Source organism: Galeopterus variegatus, unplaced genomic scaffold, assembly GCF_000696425.1.
Source record: "Galeopterus variegatus unplaced genomic scaffold, G_variegatus-3.0.2 Scaffold1664, whole genome shotgun sequence".
NCBI classification, from domain to species: Eukaryota; Metazoa; Chordata; class Mammalia; order Dermoptera; family Cynocephalidae; genus Galeopterus; species Galeopterus variegatus.
The window spans coordinates 30,834-42,571 of record NW_007727775.1 but is presented as its reverse complement, the minus strand read 5'-3'; the positions used below and the strand labels follow the sequence as shown (position 1 = coordinate 42,571).

General features: G+C 45.9%; 1 non-coding gene across 1 annotated transcript; it reads left to right on the top strand.

Annotated features, from left to right (window-relative positions):
* Positions 1–9,481: 9,481 nt before the first annotated feature.
* On the top strand, positions 9,482–9,556 carry TRNAI-GAU. The gene has a single exon. It is a non-coding gene; the product is annotated as a tRNA-Ile (tRNA).
* The last annotated feature ends 2,182 nt before the right edge of the window (positions 9,557–11,738 follow it).

The following is an 11,738-nucleotide window of genomic DNA, read 5'->3' as shown; positions in this document are numbered from 1 at the left end:
GTGAATGGTGGAGGGAGGCGCAGAGCCGGCCCCCTTGGCCTCCTCCATGTCACAGACACACCAGGCCTCTGTGGTTTCCAGCATCTGTGGGCGGCTTGGTTTCAGCCGCCTCCGTGGAACCCATGGCTGAGGCTGCAGCCGGCGGTTCTATGCTCCACCTGCCTGCAGCCATCGAGTCCTCCCAGCTCCTGCCACCACCCTGGCTGCTCAGAAAGCACTGTCAGAAGGGAGGGAGGAGACATGGAGGTCACCATGAAATGGAGCACTTCTCTCTGCCGCCTCAGTCGCCTCCCTCCTGCAACCCCACGAGCTGATGACAACCACACGTGGCCTCCCACTTCCCCTGGCGTGCAGGCTGCTGTATGCATTTGAACCCACTACTCTCCTGTTCTACAACCATCGCTGCCTCCCCCTTGCTTGCTAAAAAAAAATTCAGAACCAAGGACCCCAGCACTTGGCTCCCATCCTGTCATGTACTTCACCCAGTGGCCCCACATTAAGTGGCTTGCTCCCTGTCACCGGAAGATGCCCTGTACTTTTCCTTTATGGTGACTTTTCGCATATTGTTCACTCTGGGCCGCGTCTTTCCCCCTCACATCCTTCCCTGTCAGTGCGGTCCCTGCCGAGGTCACCTCCAGGGTCCAGAGTGTGATCTCCCGCTGTAAACAGCTGCATTCTCATGTTTCCTCTCGGGGTGCAGTGTTCAGCCTTCAGGGGCCCTTGGCTCACAGGAAGACATTGTGGTACAGCTGGGTCAGAGGTCCCTGCTCGGTAACAGAGAGCAGGAAAGCAAGAGAGGTCAGAAAAGGGAGGGGAGGGCCACAGGGTATCAGCCTGGAAGTGAGAGGGCACAGTCTAGCCCAGGCAAGGTGGCCTTCCAGTTGCGTGACCTGGGGCCAGTCTCTGAGCTTCCCCACTGCTCGCTTGGTTTCCCAACCCCAACTAAGAGCACACTTCTGTTGGTGGTGGCCTGTTTTCCCTTTTGGCGGGTGGAGGGTGATGTGTCAACTGCTTTGGTGTTGTACCACCTCTCCTGAGCATTGGGTCTGCAGGGATGCTCCGTCCCAGAATCAAGACCCCAGCGTCACTCCCCTCTTTGACTCTGGGGGGCGGTGACAAAGCTGGGCCTGAGGCTCCCTGGCTCATTGATTTGTCTGCAAGGCTGTTGGTTTTTGAAATGAGACAGGAAGGAGGGTTGAGGTGGAGCCAGGCACAGGAAGACGTGAAGCACCAGAGCTGCAGTGACAGCGGTGGGCTTGGTGGGGACTGCAGGAGGCTGCTGCATGGTCAGTGTGGTCAGTGAGCACCCCCGATCCCTTTGGACCAGGCATCACTCAGTCCTGGACAGGTCCCAAGCACTCGGGGGCCCAGCTTCCTCCTGTCCAGAAGTGTGGAGATGGAGCCCCCCCAGATCCCCAGCCTTAGCACTGCTGGAGCAGCAATGAGGCCCAGGAGGTAAGTCAAGGCCAAGCTGCCTCAGTGCAGGGCGGGGGAGGGAGAGGAGACAGCTGGCAGGAAGTGTGGTAACTTTTAAGGTCTAAGCTGCTCTGGGAGGGGGCTGTGGGAGACTCCAGGAAGGCGTCCCCCGGGTGCTGGGAGCTGCAGGGGCAGGACTGGTTCACACGTGGAATAAATAAACATGTGCCCAAGGACAGCCAAGGACAGGCCCCAGGGACACAGCCCAGCTCCCTGGGTACTAGTGATGGGACAGGAAGCAGCCAGAAGGTTCTGCAGGCAGAAGTGATGCTGAGCCGGGCAGCGGTGGGATCAGCAGACCTAAGCCCCAGCCTGGCCCCATGCCTGGCTGTGGGACCCCTGCTTCTGTGTGCTTCAGCACCAGAACCCCCCAAAGACCACGAGGGTCAAGGGAGGTGGTATAGGGCGGCTCCAGGTCCAGCTCACGGTGCCCTCACATAGGCGGCAGCCCAGGGCCTCTCCCAGCTGCACCCTTGGGGGAGAGGAGGCTGTCATTCTACGAGAGATGGTGACCACGGGGGCCTTCTCACAGCAAGCCTGCTGAGCTGGGCTGGCAGGTGTTGGCCATGGCGTTCCCCCCTAAGCCAGGTCCAGGCACCCCGAGTTCCCCCTGTCTCCTCCAGGAGATGCATGCTTCCTTGATCCTGGGGCTCTCTTGGCTGTCACAGACTGCAGGCCGGGCTCCCCTGCTTTTGTCCCAGGGGTGCTGGGCTCCCCAGGGTGGGGCCTGTGCTCCCACCTGGACTCCGGGCATCAGTGCCGTACAAGGGTGGGCCCTTGAGGTGCTGGTGCTGCTTCCTTTGAGAAGGCTCCTGGATCTCAAGCGCTTGCTGGCCATGGTGCTGGGGGTGAGGCAGGAAGTCGGGAGAGAGGGGTGTCCCGGGAGCCAAGGCCAGAGACACAGGCAGCCCAGGCTATGGCCAGTGCTGGGAGGCCCCTGGGAGGGCAGTATAGGACAAGATGGGACCCACTGGCAGTCAGGACCTAGGGCTTTCCAGGCATGAAGCAGAGACGCCCAGTGGTTGAGCCTGAAGGACCAATACCAGGGAGGTCCTAAAATCCACACTCCCCCACAGACAAAGCTCCAGGGATGGGCCCTGGCGACACCTGCCAGGTTCCCAGGGATGCCCAGTCATCCCTCTGGTCTTGCCCTGCCCACTATAGCTCAGACCCTCTGTGGACTGACCTCTGGCCTTCCAATCCTCCAAGGCGACCTGAGGCCCACCTGTCTGTAGTCTTCCCCTCTTTAAGCTGGGCTCTCAGGGGTACCTGCCACTCTCCTGGGGACCATTTGTACTGGGCAGGGTCTGCATGACCATCCCTGGGGACATCTGTGGCTTCCTCACCTCCCCCGCCTCAGAGGCCTGTGGTCGGTTGCAGTCCGCAGGAGAGGTGGTTGGGGCTGGCCCTGGGAGCTGGTGGCAGTTGGGGGTTCCTGACTCACCTGCAACCTGCTACTTGCTGGAGGTGTCCAAAGCCAGGTTGGGGAGGGAGGAGGTCTCATCTGAGATGGGCCTGAGCAGGGGTGCCAGATAAAACACAGGACACCCCGTTAAATTTGAATTTCAAATAAACAATATTTTTTTTAGTGTAAGTGTGTCTCAAGTATTACATGGGACATACTTATACTAAAATAAAAATATTACTTGTTGTTTATCTGAAATTCAAGTTTCACTGGGTGCCCTGTGTTTTAGTTTGCTAAATCTGACAATTCTAGGCCCGAGGTCAGTGGGCAAGAAGGAGGGGTGTGATCAGGAGGGAGTCTCGACCCCCAACACTGGGGACTAATGGGGTGGCTGGGGGGGTTCGCTAGGAGCTCCTCCTCCCACTTCCTGCCATGTGCAGATCCTACCCCCTCCTCACCCCTTGCTTTTGCCTGTTGTCGTCCCTCCTTCTGGTCCAGTGGGTCTTGACTGTGGTTGGAATCACCTGGGGAGCTTAACATAGATCCATGTTGGGGCCCTACCCCACACCCATTAAGTCTCTAATGGTCTTAATGGTCTTAGTGGTCCACAGAATGACCACGTGATGTAGCAATCGCACTTGCGGTACACCTCCCAAAGTGGAAGCAGGGTCTCAAAGAGATATTTGTACACCCGTGTTCGTAGCAGCATTATTCATAGTAGCCAAAAGGTGGAAACAACCCAAATGTCCATCACCGGATCAGTGTATAAAGAAAATGTGGTCCACCCATACATGGAACATTATTCAGCTATAAAACAGGAATAAAATTCCAACGCATGCTACACAACATGGATGAACCTTGAAAACATTTTGCCAAGTGACACAAAAGGACAAATAGTGTGTAATTCCACTGACGTGAGGTCCCTAGAATACTCAAAGTCATGGAGACGGAAAGTGGAGTGGTGGTGCCAGGGGCCGCGGGGTGCAGGGAACAGGGAATCCATGTTTAATGGGGACAGAGTTTCCATTTGGGAGGATGAAAAAGTTCTGGAGACTGATGGAAGTGATGACTGGGCAACCATGTGCATGTATTTAATGCCCCTGAATTGTACGTTTAGACATGGTTACAGGGGTAAATTTTACATTATGATATTTTACCACAATTTTTAAAAAGAAATGAAAGAATAGTTCTCCAGAGAAAGCTGTGCCAGAGCTGAGAGGCGCTGAGCTGGGCCTTCTTCAACATGGCCCTCTCATTCTCCCGGCCACCACCCCACTCAACAGCAGCAGTCACCTGGTGGGTGCACCTGGACATCCAACAACAGGAGGCCGTGTCCACCCCTGGGCCATGCCCTGATATCACCCAATCCGAGAGCAGGACAGAGGCCCCTTGTGCACTGGCCTCTGGCACTAACAGGCTGGTGGTCATTTTGTTTCATTTTAGTTTATGTGCATTTGAATTTTTAGATTGTTGCTAGCTTAACTTTTTAAAAATTGAGGTATAATTTAGGAGAGTACGTCAAAAAGTTCATGGATTCATATTATCTTTTAATTCTATTTTTTCATGAACATCTTGAATATGTAAAGTAGCTGTTATATACAGAAAGTAGCTCAATGCCTTTTTATATGTGTATACACGTGTGGAAGCACCACTCAGATCAACATATAAAAATTCCCAGCACCTAAGAAGATGCCTGCATGTCCCCACCCCGTCAGAACCGCCCCCAGGGGTGATGACCATTTTGACTTCCATCATTTCAGGTTGGTTTGGCGTGATTTTAAACTCCCTGTATGTAGAATCACAGAGCATGTTCTCTTTTGTGTCAAACGTCTTTCATGCCACATTGTGTCTGTGGGAGTCACCTCACTGTTGAGTATGTCAGCAATTACGCTTTTTTACTGCTATGTAGGATTTTATTATATAAACATACCAAAAAAATGTCCCCTTCTATTGTGGATGGACATTGGTTGGTTCCAATTTTTTTAGACATTATGAATGAAGCTGTATGAACATTCTGGTACCTGTGTTTTGGTGGACGTAAGCACTCGTGTCTCTTGCGGTTCGGGAAGGGAATCACTGGGTCACAAAAAACATGCATATTTAGCTTTATTACTACCAAACATTTCCCAAAGTTATTTTAACTTGCATTTCTCTTGGTGACTAATGGTATTCTTTTTGTGGTGTATCTGTTAATTTTTTTTTGGTTCCTTTTAAAGTTGAGCCATCTGTTTTTTTCTTATTGGTTTGTAAGCATCTTTTATGTGTTTGGGATATACGTGTATATATCAGACATGTAGTCTGGTTTTCTTTTTCACCTTATTAATGCTGGCTTTTGATAAATAGACATCCTAATTTTAACAAATGCTAATATGGCATACTTTTCTTTTATGGTTAGTTCTTTAGTGCTTTTTTTTTTAGTGGCTGGCTGGTATGGGGATCCGAACCCATGAACTTGGTGTTATAAGGCTGCACTCTAACCAGCTGAGCTAACTGGCCAGCCCCAGTTGGAGCTTCTCGTGTTTAGTTTTTACCTATTCCAAGTTCATAAAGATATTTTCCTGTATTTTTACAAAATACAAAAACTTGATTGTGTAAGTATTCACATTTAGATCTATAATCTAGCTCAAGTTAATTTTTGTGTATGGTGTGAGGTAGGGGGTCAAGGTTCATTTTACCCATATGCATATCTTATTACCCAGCACAATTTAATGTAAAGGCCATCCTTTCCTTATTGAATTGCAGTGGGACCATTAATGTAAATCAGGTAACCATACATGTGTGGCTCTGTTTCTGGACACTCTATTCTATTGCACTGGTCTATTTTTGTACCCTTGTGTTAATACCTATAGCTCTATAGTAAATCTTGATATTGTCTGATGTGAGTTTTCCAGTTTCATTCTTTTTCAAAATTGTTTTGGCTATTCTAGGGTCCTTTGCATTTCCATATGTTTTAGAATCGGCTTGTCAATTTCTACCCCACCCACTCCCAAACCTGCGGGGATTTTGATTGGAACGTCATTGAATCTATAGATCAATTGGGGAGAATTGACATCTTAATAATATTGAGTCTTCCAATCTATGAACCTAAAGCAGGCCAATTTCTCCTTTAGGTGTTCTTTCATTTCCATCAAGTAATGTTTTATACTTTTCAGAATGGAGGTCTTGCACGTTTTCTGCTAGATTTATTTGTAGATATTTGATTTTTTCATGGTATTTTACATTTCACTTTCAGTTTGATTGTTGCTAGTGAGTAGAAATATAACCAATTTTTTGTGTGTGCATTGATCTTGTGTCTAGAAACCTTGCTGAATTCACATATTAGTTCTAATCGAATGTTCTTTTGGATTTTCTACATATACAACCACGCCAACTGTAAATAGTGACAGTTTTATTTTTTCTTTCCAAATCCTGATACCTTCTATTTTTCTTTTTTGGCCTTATTGTACTAGCATCTAAATTTTTTTTTCCTTTTTATCTTTTTTTTTCGTGACTGGTAACGGGATCACAACCCTCAGTGTCGCGCCCGCACCACACTCAACCAGTGAGCGGACGGGTCTCTATATGGGATCCAAACCCTCGGCGGGAGCACCGCCACACTCCCAAGCGCTGCACTCTACCGAGTGCACCACCGGGCCAGCCCTAGCATCTAAATTTTTTAAAAAACAAATCATCAACCAAAAGAGGTTACACCTGGGGAATGGAAGTGAGGTATATACTTTTATTTACTGCTGTTTTACTTAAATGTTTTTAATGAGCATGCATCGCTTTTATAATTCTGTAGGCAATCTATTTAAGTGTGGGCAGGGAAGGAGGTAATACATGTTTGTTGGCAAAATTTAAGCAATTGAAATTCACAAAAATAAGAAACAATTCCTTAATTCCACTATCCTCTATTTCTGGCCTTTTTCTATGGCTAGACAAAAATGGTATCCTATCATAAATCTCTTCTGCCTCTTGATACTTCCCTTTGTAAAAAATACATTGTAAATCATGTGCAATTCTATTTATATGATATTCTAGAAAAGGCAAAACTGGTTTATAGTGAAAAAAGTAGACCATAATGGGCTCAGACCAGAGGGGTGTGGTCAGAATAGACTGCAAAGGGGCATGAGGGGACTGTTTTCTCTGCCAAAAAAATGTTTGAAATCTTGATTGTGGTAGTTGTTACATAGGTGAATACATCTGTGAAAACTCATCTAACTGCACAAACTTAAAATGGGTGCATTTTATTGTATATATAATTATACCTCAAAGAAAGTGAGAAAAACCTTTGATATTAAGAGACAAAAAATATATTATGGACATTTTTCCAATCTGACAGTTTGACCTTACTATTTTTACGATCACTGCATAACTGGAGTGTAATTTATTTTATCAATCCCCTCTGGATAGAAATTTAGTTCTCTCCCTTCATCTTTGGGCTGCTATGAACAATGTTTCTGTGATCTTCTTTGTTTAGCCATATCTTGTATACGTGTCCAGTTATTTCTTTACAGTAAATTCCCATAAGTAAAATTTCTGGGTCAAAAGATATTTAATGGCAATAGACAATGGCAAATTATTATTATTATTATTATTTTTTGTCTTTTGTCTTTTTCCATGTCCGGGAACGGATCGCAACCCTCAGTGTTGCCCCCGTACCGGACCGGGGACCGGCAACGGGATTGCAACCCTCGGTGCTGCTCCCGTGCCTCGCTCAGCCAGTGAGCAGGAACCGGTCTGTATGTGGGATCCGAACCCTCGGGCGGGAGCGCCGCTGTGCTTCCCAAGCGGCGCACTTATCCAGTGCGCCACCGGGCCGGCCCGACAATGGCAAATTATAATCAAGAATTGTTGTATTAACTTATACTCCCACCAACTATATGTTAAGATTCTTACTGCTGCCACAGTCTCACCAATGCACTCTGTTATGTTTTTTATATTTGCCAATTAGACAGATTTTTTTTAAAAAAATAGCTCATTGTTTTGTTTTTCTCTTGATCCTTAGTGAGACTGAGCATCTTTTCAGTATCTTGGCCAATTATACTTCTATGAATTATCTGTGTTCTTTTTCCTATTTCTATGTGTGTCCATAATTCTATTTGGTTATTATTGATTTATAAGAGTTCTTTATATATTAAGGGTATTTATGTTCATTCATGTATGTTGCAAATATTGACTCTTGTCATATGGTTTTACTTTTAACTTTATCTATGGCATCTATTATTATTTAGCAATGTTTCAATTATTAACATTAAATTAAGTACTTAATATATTAGTTAATTAAGGCAAATCTCTTAGTCTTCCCCTTTATGACTTCTGGGTTTTATGTCTTACCTTAAAAAGCCTTCCTTACCCAAAGAATATTTTAAAATATTTCCTCCTATTTTCTTATTGTGCTTTTATGGTTTAGTATTTTTAATTTTAACTCTTTAGTTCACCTGAATTCAATTTTGTGTTTACTGTGAAGTAAAGCTGGAAAATTTTTTTCATAATCTGGTCAATTTCCCCAACACCGTTTCCACTGATTTGAAATGCTGTTTTTATTACATTGCCAAACTCCTTTATCATAAATAATATAGATATGTGTTTGTTCTAAACTCTGTATTCTATTGACTTTTGTATCTATTCTTGTGCTGTACATATGTGTGTGTGTATATACATATTCTATTTATAATATAAATGGAAGATTCTAGAATGCAAGGTTGGTTCAATATTAGAAAATCTGTTTGTATGCAGCTCACAGATTAAAGGAGAGATCTGATGTCCCTCCATCATGTCCCTCCCTCCAGTGGCTCTACACCACACTCAGAACAAGTCCAAACTCCTTAGGACGGTGGCCAGAGCTTCACCTGACCTTCTCTCCTAGCCCTGAGCATGGGCCTACTCATCACTCGCTCTGCTCCAGCAACTCTGGCCTCTTCCTCTTCCTCTTCCTCTAGCACACAGGGCATTTGCACTCACTGTTTCCTCCCTATGAAATTCTCTACCCTTCACTCTTTGCATGACTAGCTCTTTCTCACACTTCTCTGCTCATATGTGGCTTTCTCGGGTGACCTTCCCTGGCCAACGTGACTAAAGTGTCCTCTCTCCCTCCACCTAGACCCTCTTTGTCATTGCACTGTGTCTTTAATTCACAGCACGAATCACCAGCAGAAGCCACCTTGCTTATTCCCTCGTTTTCTTCATTATTGGCATTCCTCCCTCCCCCACTCACACACTCACAGGAGAAGAACCTCATCTAACTTTTTCATCTGCAATCCCCAGTGCCTAGAACACACAGCAGGCCCTCTACAAGTATTTGCTGGTTGAATAGATGAATGGAAATAAATTATATGATTATGGTTATATATGCTAAATGTTATTTGCTAATTGAACAGAACATTCCTAATTTTTCAAAAGTGGATAAACCTGCTCCGAGAGGCAGTAGATGATACGGCACAAGCACTAGTGTCAGTAAGGCCTTGGTTTTCATTCCAACTCAGCCACTTCCCAGCTCTGTGTCCTTGGGTGAGTCACTTAACCAGTCTGAGTTCCAGTGTCCTTGTCTATAAAACAGGAGAAATAATGGTAATAATAGTAGTTACAAAAAGTAAATTAAATGGTTTAAATGTAAGGGCTGGCTGGTTAGCTCAGTTGGTTAGAGCATGGTGCTGATAACACCAAGGTCAAGGGTTTGGATCCCTGTACTGGTCAGCTAAGCAAAAAAAAAAAGAAAAGAAAAAAGAAAAAAAATCCTGTAAATATAGTGCTTAATACAGTGTAAATATAGTGCTTAATCTGGAACAAGGCATGCCTTCAATAAATATTACATAATTCTATTTGGATGGTGATAGGAGGCAAGGAATCTTCCCAAGGAGAAGAAAGTAGCTAGAAATCTGTCATAAATATTGCAGCTAACAGTCCAGGCTAGAACCACTCCTGGGACAGTCTGGCGTAAGACAGGGATGTCTGCTATGACTGCCGTCATTCAGCATTGCTCTGGCTAATGCAGTAAAATTGTTCAAAATAAGAGTTATAATTTTGAAATGAAGAGATAAAATTATTCTTACTGAAGTTGTTTGAAAGCCTCAAGAAAATTCACTGAAAAAATGATGAGAACCAATGTGAATATTTAATACATTGATGAGATATGAGATAAGATACACACAAATTAATGTCTTCTTTTCTACTAATAATATTCATAACAACAACAACTATCTTAAAACTACCTAGATACGTGGAGCTGGCCGGTTAGCTCTGTTGGTTAGAGCGGAGTGTTGTAACACCAAGGTCAAGGGTTCGGATCCCCATACCTGCCAGATATCAAACTAAAAACAAAAAAAAACCCTAGATACAAACAAGAAATTTGAAAGATCTGGATGAGAAAAAAAGTATAGCTTTCCTAAAGGATCTAAAGAAAGACCTCAGAACACCCACATGAATCCATACACACAACTTCACGCAGAATCCAACCTGATTTTTCTCCTTGGTTTTGACATTTAGAAGAATAAAAGACTGAGAAGAGCTGATAGGAGCTCGAAGTATAAGGAGTGTGGCCTCATCCTGGCCTATTTCTCATGTTCCCAGATTAGCCCAGCTCGTTTGGGTGGCGTCTACCTCAAATTCATCACATGGTGAACTCTTCAACACTACTATGAACTGAATGGCTGGAAAATGCTATTTCACTATTGCTAAGCTTCTGTTAGCATTTTCCATGTGAAAATGCTCACCCTGAGTTAAAATGCCGAGGATCCCCAATGCCAATCCAAGGTCGGCGAGTCTGTTGAATCCCTGGGGCTGTTGACGGTGAGCTCCAAGGGTGGGATAGCTCAGGTCTGACTGGTTTCTGCGCGGCCACAACACTTGGCATCACTTTTGATGCCAGGCTGCTGTCAGCGGCCGGGATCACTGCTGGCCCCACATGGTGTTTTCTCTCCTAGAACCGCGGATGACAGATGGCTGACTTCCACCCCCTGAATTCCTGGGGCCCTGCTAGAGGGGCTGCCGTAGCCCGTGCACCTGGTTAGGAGGGGTCTTCAGTGTCCACCTTGGCTGTGGGAGGGGGATGGCCAGCCTCAGCAATAGGAGGCAAAGGAATGTGAGCTGGGGGGGTGGGGCTCAGGCATCACTGACCCCAGCCGCATACAGCCCCTCCTGTAGGCCAGGAGACCCTCTGCTTCCCAGAAAACAGTAAGAAAAACAGCTGAGCAGCTGCCCTGAGACCCTGAGATCCAGCTTCCCTTCCTTTCAGGGGCTTCTTTTTTTTTTGTTGGCAGCTGGCTGGTATGGGATTTGAACCCTTGACCTTGGTGTTATAACACCATGCTCTAACCAACTGAGCTAACCAGCCAGCCCTCTTGTTTTAATTAATAGGCTTTACTTTCTGGAGCAGTTCTAGGTTTAAAGAAAAATTGATGGGAGTACAGAGAGTTCCCACAGACCTCCTGACTGTCCCCCCACCCCCAGACTCCTCCACGGTCAAGATCCCCACCGGAGTGGTCCATTTGTTACAAACAGTAAACCCACACAACACATCACCATCACCCATAGTCCACAGTTTCCTGAGGATTCTCTCTTGGAGATGTCCATTCTGTGGGTGTGGACATCTGCACGATGGTGTCACCATTACAGTAGCAGACAGTTATTTCCCCACCCTAAGAGTCCCCTGTGGTCTGAGGATTCGTCTCTCCTGCCCAGCAGCAACTGACCTTTTTACTGTCTCCAGATTGCCATACTTTTGCCCTTTCCAGAATGTTCTTTGGATCATTCTATGCAGCATGTAGTCTTCCCAGACAGGCTTCTTTTATTTCTCCCTCCTTTTGAGCGAACTTGCTCTAAACCCCATCACCACTTCCAGGTCACAAATGAGAACACCAGGATGCAAAGAGGTGACGCA